The sequence below is a fragment of the Carlito syrichta genome, unplaced genomic scaffold (assembly GCF_000164805.1).
Source record: "Carlito syrichta isolate Samal-C Ts95f unplaced genomic scaffold, Tarsius_syrichta-2.0.1 Scaffold218943, whole genome shotgun sequence".
NCBI lineage: Eukaryota > Metazoa > Chordata > Mammalia > Primates > Tarsiidae > Carlito > Carlito syrichta.
In genome coordinates this window covers 12,656-20,375 of record NW_007163039.1, presented here as the reverse complement: position 1 = coordinate 20,375, position 7,720 = coordinate 12,656, and the positions used below count along the sequence as shown (strand labels likewise).

Sequence of the window (7,720 nt, the reverse complement as noted above, 5' to 3'; positions counted from 1 at the left end):
GGTATTTAGAAACCAAAATCTGTGTGCTGGGTGTGCTCAGTGCTGCTTAGTGTCATTGATTCAAGACCTTTCCATGGAAAAGGGTAGTTCATATATATAAATAATTATGAGTTCATATTGATAGGTTAAATTCAAATTTACCATTATATATGTTTTCTTGAATTTTTTGATTTTGTATCTTTTCTCTTAGGCTAATGATTTCCATTAATTTTAACTTATTAAAATTGCAATTGTTTGCAGAGTTATCTAGTATAAGGTTCTGAAATTTGGGGGAGCAAAGTGAGTGAAATACAATCTTTGACCAACGTAATTTATTTAATGGGTAGGAAATTTATGTGAGTATAGTAATTATAATATGTTGTAACATCAAATTAAACTATCTTAACATGCAAATAATACAGCAGACCTTTAAGAGGTTAATTATGACTAAGGGATGGGAAAAATCTTGAGTCTTGGAATGAGTCAGTTTACTATAGGGACGGACTGGGGAATAAGGACACTTATGGTTGAAGAGTAGTTAAACAAATCAATGGAAGGGGAATAAAGTAAGGAAATTAGTGTTTTATGTATGTCTGACTATAATATTCATTATTTCCTTCATGTGACTTTTTCCTCACTCTGTTCCTTTGTACTTGTGATAACCTCTCAGTTCCTGAAATCTGAAATCCCCTTTGGATTACATGCTTTTTTTGTCTCCAACTTTGTTAAGGGAGTAATCACTGTTGTTAGTGTGCCTGACTATAGCTTCCACATTATCTCACTTATAAATTGTTGCTTCTATTCTGCCAAAGATTTGGGAATTAAATATGCAGTATTTGTATTGCTCTGGACTTGTGTTTTTACAGTTCTGTATTTTACAGTGTTCTGCTTATTTATAGTCATCCATCCATTTCTTTATTTTAAGTAGCTCAAATTGTTCCAAAATTGGTACCTGAGAACCCCTCTAAGTTGGTGCCTTTATTATAAGGTCAGAGTAAGTAAGCCTGGTGTGAGGTCTTATGTGGTCTTCAGTGAGTTGAATGCCTAGGCTTTCAGTTGTATATGTATTTTGGGCACATGGACCTCTACTTAGGCCTCTTCATCCGAATGGAGCTTTTATTCTTCTTAGCTGAATTGAGTTCTGCATTTGATATCAAAAGAAGCCAAATGAATATTAATTAGCAAGTGAGTGACTCTCCATCTAAGACTAAAATATCTTCAGGATCTCTTACATTGTCTTAGATGAGTTAAGAATGTCTTTTTTCCCCCAGAGCTTCAGTGAAGTTGTGTTCCAGTCTGTAAAGTCTTTATTACAGAGTGAGAAGGAACTATGCAGTATAACAGCAGAGGACTGTTTAAAGCAGGATGAACATGCCAATTTAACTGAGGTTTGACATATTTTCTAAACCCTTTCCTAATAATGTACAGTGTATTTTTATGCATCTTTGTAGGACTGCATAACCTATATTTTAAATGCCTAAAATCTCGACATATTATTACATGTATTAGAAGTATCTGTCTTAAATACTGGCTAATGTAATTGCCAATATAATATAATGAGCACATTTAATTTCATGTACTGTATATCCATGCACTTATTGGATATACAGTACTATATTAGTACTATAGTAGATGATTCCTGTTATATTCAATAATTGGTACTTTAATACTAAGTTTTTCTACTCTAAAGCATAAAATATATGCACATTTTTTATATTTGCTTTTTAAGCTATTTTCTTTATTATTTAAATTCAGTGGTTTGATCCAAAATAAAATAAGTAGTGATACCAGAAACAACTGAGTACTGCATTTTTTTGCTCATAAGAAGACCCTGAACATATTATCATAATACTACAAGAAAGGAATTGGCAGTAGTGGGAAACTGCCAGGGGAGGAGAGGAACACTTCATCAGTAAGGGTACCTGATCTCAAACCAGGTGAAGCGTGGGCCAAAGTGAGGCCCAAACTTCACTTGTACAATGACTATTTGTATACCTAACCCTGAATTATTCCCTACATCTTAAAAGAAAGTAGTAGTGATCCATTTATCTTTGAAATGAAGATACTTTATTACTTGAGAACAATATATACACCTTCCCTGACTATTTTTCTGCTGCATCTAGTATTGTCAATCTTTATTTGAATTTGTTACTATACAAAGGAAGTTTTTTTCAGTATGATATCCATAGTTAGTCATCACATTTATGTTACCAAATAAGAGATATGGTATTAGATCATTGCAGCTCAAAATTGATGAATATGTTAAAGCAATTTCTTTGAAATAAGGATTCTAATAAAAATCTTAGTTACAGATGCTTCTCAAATTATGATGGGGTTATGTCCTGATAAACTCATCATAATTCAAAAATATCAGAAATTATTTAATACCCTGGTAAATCCATTGTAAAACATAAAAATTGTAAATTGAGTCATTATAGTTTGGGGAACATATGTATTCTTATTTGGGGGAATGATTTTCTTTCATATTCCTTGAGAAAATGTCTACTTGACACATCGTTTCATAGGAAGATGAGCATAGCTTTTAGGCTTGTAGTGTTCTGCCACCTGAGCCTCTTCTTTTTGTGTCAGCTTAATTTTTGTGTCTCTTGACATTTTCTTCTCCCTTTTAATTTTATTTAGGTAAAGCCGAGCCATTCCTAATTGGTACAGTTTTTCGCCAAATGTGTCAGGTCTATGTTTTTCTGCCTTCCAACAGTTTCTCAGCTCATATCACTACAGCTGCTTATGTAGTACCTTTCCAAACTCACATTCCTTAGTGAGGTCTTCCTCGACCAATTGGAAATATAGACCTCTCCTGGCATCTTCGATATCCTGTCAACTTTTTTCCCTCTTCCATACCCTATCAACTTTTTTTTTCCTGTAAAGGAAACTTGAAAGAATAGGAACAGTTTCCATTCTACTTTAGGATGTGCAAATCTCTTAAGTCACTTTTCTAAGAAAGGAAGCAAGTTTGTTATTTGCATATCTATTTGTTATTGAGTGCCTGTGATGTGCCAGGAACTTTTCTCTACATTATCCAATTAATCCTCCACAACTGTGGGAGGGATGTTTTATTGCGTTTTATAGAGGAGGAGATAGGCTCTTAGAGCTTAACAGTTTACCTAAATGTCTGGAATTTAACTGTAACACTTCTGTGACTTAATAACCATAACTAATCCGAATAAAGATCCTAGAGTAATTTAAGGTTCTGACTGACTTCTGAATATTCAGAAAGAGAAAGTATATTCAGTGTTGCTTTAAACTTTATGTTATTTCTCCCTGATCCTTGAGAACTGATCATCAATATTGTTATCATTTAATATTGTATATTTTTACCCATAGTACTTGCTTACAGTTTACTATTCTGTCTTCAATGCAAAACAAATTTTTTACTATGATGCCATATACATAGAGAATACAAATTTTAAAAATAATGCTTTTTCGGGTTATAAAAGTAGTACATATCCTTAGTAGAAAAATAAAAATTACTGAAAGTAGAAGAAAGTGACTGTCATTGATCTTACGTATTGGGGAAAGGGAAAACAAAGGCGAAAAATAGTAGAAACAAAACAAAACAAAACAAAAACAACTCTCATTCAGAAGAGTTTATCACTGCTTATAGTTTGGTGTCTTGCCTTCCAGTATTATTTCCTATGCATATGTTTTTAAAAATCAGTTTGAAATTGTCCACATACTGCAAATCATTTTTATGAACCTTGTCCTTTACTTAATAATTGTGACATTTTCTCATTCATTAGCTATTTAGGAATTGAGTTTATATATGCTCTGCAGGGTAATCTCTGTATAAGTGTGTTGAAGGAGAGGCATGATAGTATACAAAGAGTCAATGAATAAGTCATTTGAAAATGTACTAAGGGAAGGCTTCTCTGAGCAGGTGATATTTGAGTCAAAACTTGAATGAGGAGGAGCTAGGCATGTAACCATACAATGAAGAAGATCCAATGGAAAGACACAACTGTCAAGCTCCTTTTCTTTTCATTTTTTTTCTTTTTTTTTTGAGTAGGAGTCTCACTCTGTCACCCAGTATAGTGTACAGTGGCACGCTCACAACCACTGTAGCCTTGACCTGCTGGGCTTAGGCGATCTTTCTACCTCAGTCTTCTAAGTAGCTGGAAATACAGGCATGTGTCACCATGCCTGGCTAATTTTTTGATTTATTGTAGAGATGAGGTCTCATCAAGTTGCCCAGGCTGGTCTTGAACCCTTGGACTCAGGCAGTCCTCTCGTTTCTGCCTCCCAAAGTGCTGGGATTATAGGCATGAGCTACTGCTCCCGGCAACTGTCAAGCTCTTATACAAGAATGTGCAGAGTGGTTCTATACCAGGAAAAGGGGTTTATGTGTGTGAATGAAAACAAGGGAAAGTTGAAGATGTTAGCTATCCCAAGTTAGGATCTTGCTCTGGAAAGCACAAAATAGCCAGGGAAGTGGCATGGTAATGGGACCAGGTGGGAGGGAATTGTAGCAGTGAAGATGAGAAGGGTGATGGAGAATGGAGAGAAGTGGATGTATCTGAAATATGTTTTGGGGTAGAGTTGATTGAACTTGCTATTGAGGGAAATGTGGATAAGGCTCAAGAACTGCATTCTGGAGCACAGTCTTTGGTGAAAAACATTTTTGGATCATCTTTGAAAAAAATCATCATAACTGGGGTAGTCAGTATTTTAATACTTTGTCTGTTTTTTCCTGTTTCTCAGCTCTGTCACCAGTCTCAGATAAGATTAAAAAACTCAAGTTAATGGAACTTTATTCCATTTTTACTCAGGTCACATTTCTGGTTTTAATGAAGAAACAGATGCTGCTCATATACAGGTGTGGTCAAGTTATTGAACTGGAAAGGACTGTATTTTGAACAGATTCTAAAACCATGAAAAATTTGCCTTAATGCTCAAAATTTATACTAAATTCTGTTATTTTTTTAAAGTTAAAAGGTGACATTTTGAGGTCAACTTGTAAGTGAGCTTTGGACATTATCACTTTTAGCTTTTTACTGAGTATTATGGGAAGCAGCTTTAGGTTTGGCCACAAAAGTCACTTGTCTGAGATGGTTGCAAACTGCAGGCTTTTTCTCCCTTCTATGCATAATATAGGCTGTAAGTCTTATTTATTTTAATGGTTTTCATAATTTGACTTCAACTGTAAAAGTTATTATTTAAAAGATAATATTTGTAAAAAGTAACAATTAACCAGTATAAAAATTTGAACCTGTCTAACTCAGGCAGTTTTTTACAGAAAGACTGATGTTTGAAGTTAGGATCAACAAAGGAAAGCTTCACAGTTATATGAACAGTGGTTAAAGCTCCTGTGGACATGGTAGTCATACTTCTCTTTTTCCCCCATGCTGCTGCTTAACAATTTTATTGTTGCATGTTTCCTTTTGTGGCTGTAAAGCATCACCAAATAGAGGAGGAAGTAACATTATCCAGTTTATTCTGAATATTACATATCAGGTGATTATGAACAAAAACTCCACTGTGTATCTTGATTATACCCTTGCTTGAAGGAAATAGTTTAGATTGAAGAGAGGACATATTTCGGAGAACAGATATGACTGGAGAGAGAAATGTTCCAAAGTATTTCTCTAGTACTCTTCTTCTCCTTTAAGAGTTACTGATAAAATCATGTACCTTCTAAGGGGTGAGAGACTTCAATCATTCTTTAACTGGGTAGCATATATAAGTAAAAAGGTCAAACAAGAAGAAACGAAATACTTTCTTTTTCTTTAATCTTCATAAAATTTTCAATTAAAATCTTAATCCAATATTTTGGAGAAGAAAGAAAATGGACACTATCTATAAAGCTAAAACTTAAGGACTTAAGAAGTACATTCCATTGTCCCAAATTCTGTATGAATAGCTTGAGTTAAACTTAAGCACTGTAGTTTGATAATTGCTAAAAACTATTGAATGCCTAATTGTCATGGATGTGTGAGGTATCTTGTAACATTTTTTTTGTATAGATTGATAATCAATATGTTTGAAAAACTACAGTAATAGGCATTATTAAGTAATTTTATTTTGAGTTTTAAAAAATTATCTGTGGATAATAAATGACATATATTGATTAATATGAGCCAGAAGATTTATTAGCAAGTAGACATTATAAGTAGTTCTCACAGCTAATATTAGAAAGCCAACTCCTGATAAGTCAGGATCTCCATATGGTAGGGACTTGATAGGGTCAACATTATAGAAACCTTAACAAAAACATTATTCTTCAGTGTTATTATTGTTATTATTTTAAATTAGGATTTAGCTATAGTTTCTCTGGATCTTCCAGATCTTCTAAATTCACTCCACTTCTGCAGTTTAGATGAAAATGAAATTATCTGTATGAAAGATGTAAATAAATCATTGGATGTAAGGAATGTTCCTCTAAATCAAGTAACTTTTATAATTCATTTCTAATGAGTTTTTCAGGGCAAATTTTACTATATTTGATAAAGAGTCTTAAATTTTGAAGGGCTTGGATGGAGTTTTTTTAAAAATGCTATCTCAAGGAAATATGATTCATAATAATATGCTGCCTTCAGGAGACCATCTCACTAGAAAGGACATGCACAGACTCAAAGTAAGAGGATGGGAAACAAATTTTTAGGCGAATGGAACACAAAAGAAAGGAGGAGTCACGATCTTAATTTCAGACAAAATACCATTTAAGCTATCAAAAATTTAAAAAGATACAGAGGACCACTACTTAATGATAAAAGGTTCACTCTATCAACAAGAAATATCTATCCTAAACATATATGCGCCTAACATAGGAGCACCAACTTTTATAAAGCAACTCCAAGGAAAACTAAAGAAAGATATTGACTCTAACACCATCATAAATAGGGACTTTAATACCCACTCACAATCCTCGACAGATCATCGGGACAAAAAATCAGCAATAAGATCTGGAACCTCAATGTGACTCTGGACCAAATGGACTTAATTGATACCTACAGAACACTCCATCCAAAGATCAGAGAATATACATTCTACTCATTACTGCATGGAACGTATTCCAAGATCAACCACATAATTGGCCATAAATCAAGAATAAGCAAATTTAAAAGGACTGAAATTCTTCCATGCACCTTCTCGGACCACAATGGAATAAATATAGACATTAACACGAACAAGTTCTCCCCCAAACCCACAAAGACATGGTTACTAAACAGCATGATACTAAACAACTCCTAGATCAATGATGAAATCAAAACAGAGATCAAAAGATACCTGGAAACACATGAAAATGAAGAAATATCTTACCAAAATCTCTGGGACATCTTAAAAGCTGTAGTAAGAGGAGAATTTATATCCCTACAAACACACATGAAGACAATGGAAGGAGCACAAAACAATAGCCTAACAAGCCACCTAAGGAAGCTGGAAAAGCAAGACCATAAAAACCCTAATTTCAGCAGAAGAATCCCGATCACCAAAATAAAAGCCCAAATCCAGGGCATAGAAGACAAAAAGACAATACAAAAAATCAGTGAAACAAAAAGCTGGTTCTTCGAAAGGATAAACAAGATCAATGGTCCCCTAACTAGACTGACCAAGAAAAAGAAAGAAAAAACCCAAATAAGCACAATCAGAAACACAAAAGATGAAGTCACATCTGACCCTGAAGAAATACAAAAGATCATCAGAGACTACTATGTACTTGTATGGGAACAAACTTGAAAACCTCAAGGAAATGGAGGACTTTCTGTCATCACACAACCTACCTAGG

General features: G+C 34.0%; 1 pseudogene; it reads left to right on the top strand.

The window, feature by feature from the left end:
- Nucleotides 1-1,250: 1,250 nt before the first annotated feature.
- LOC103253303 overlaps nucleotides 1,251-7,720 on the top strand; it is a 17,218-nt pseudogene continuing 10,748 nt past the window's right edge.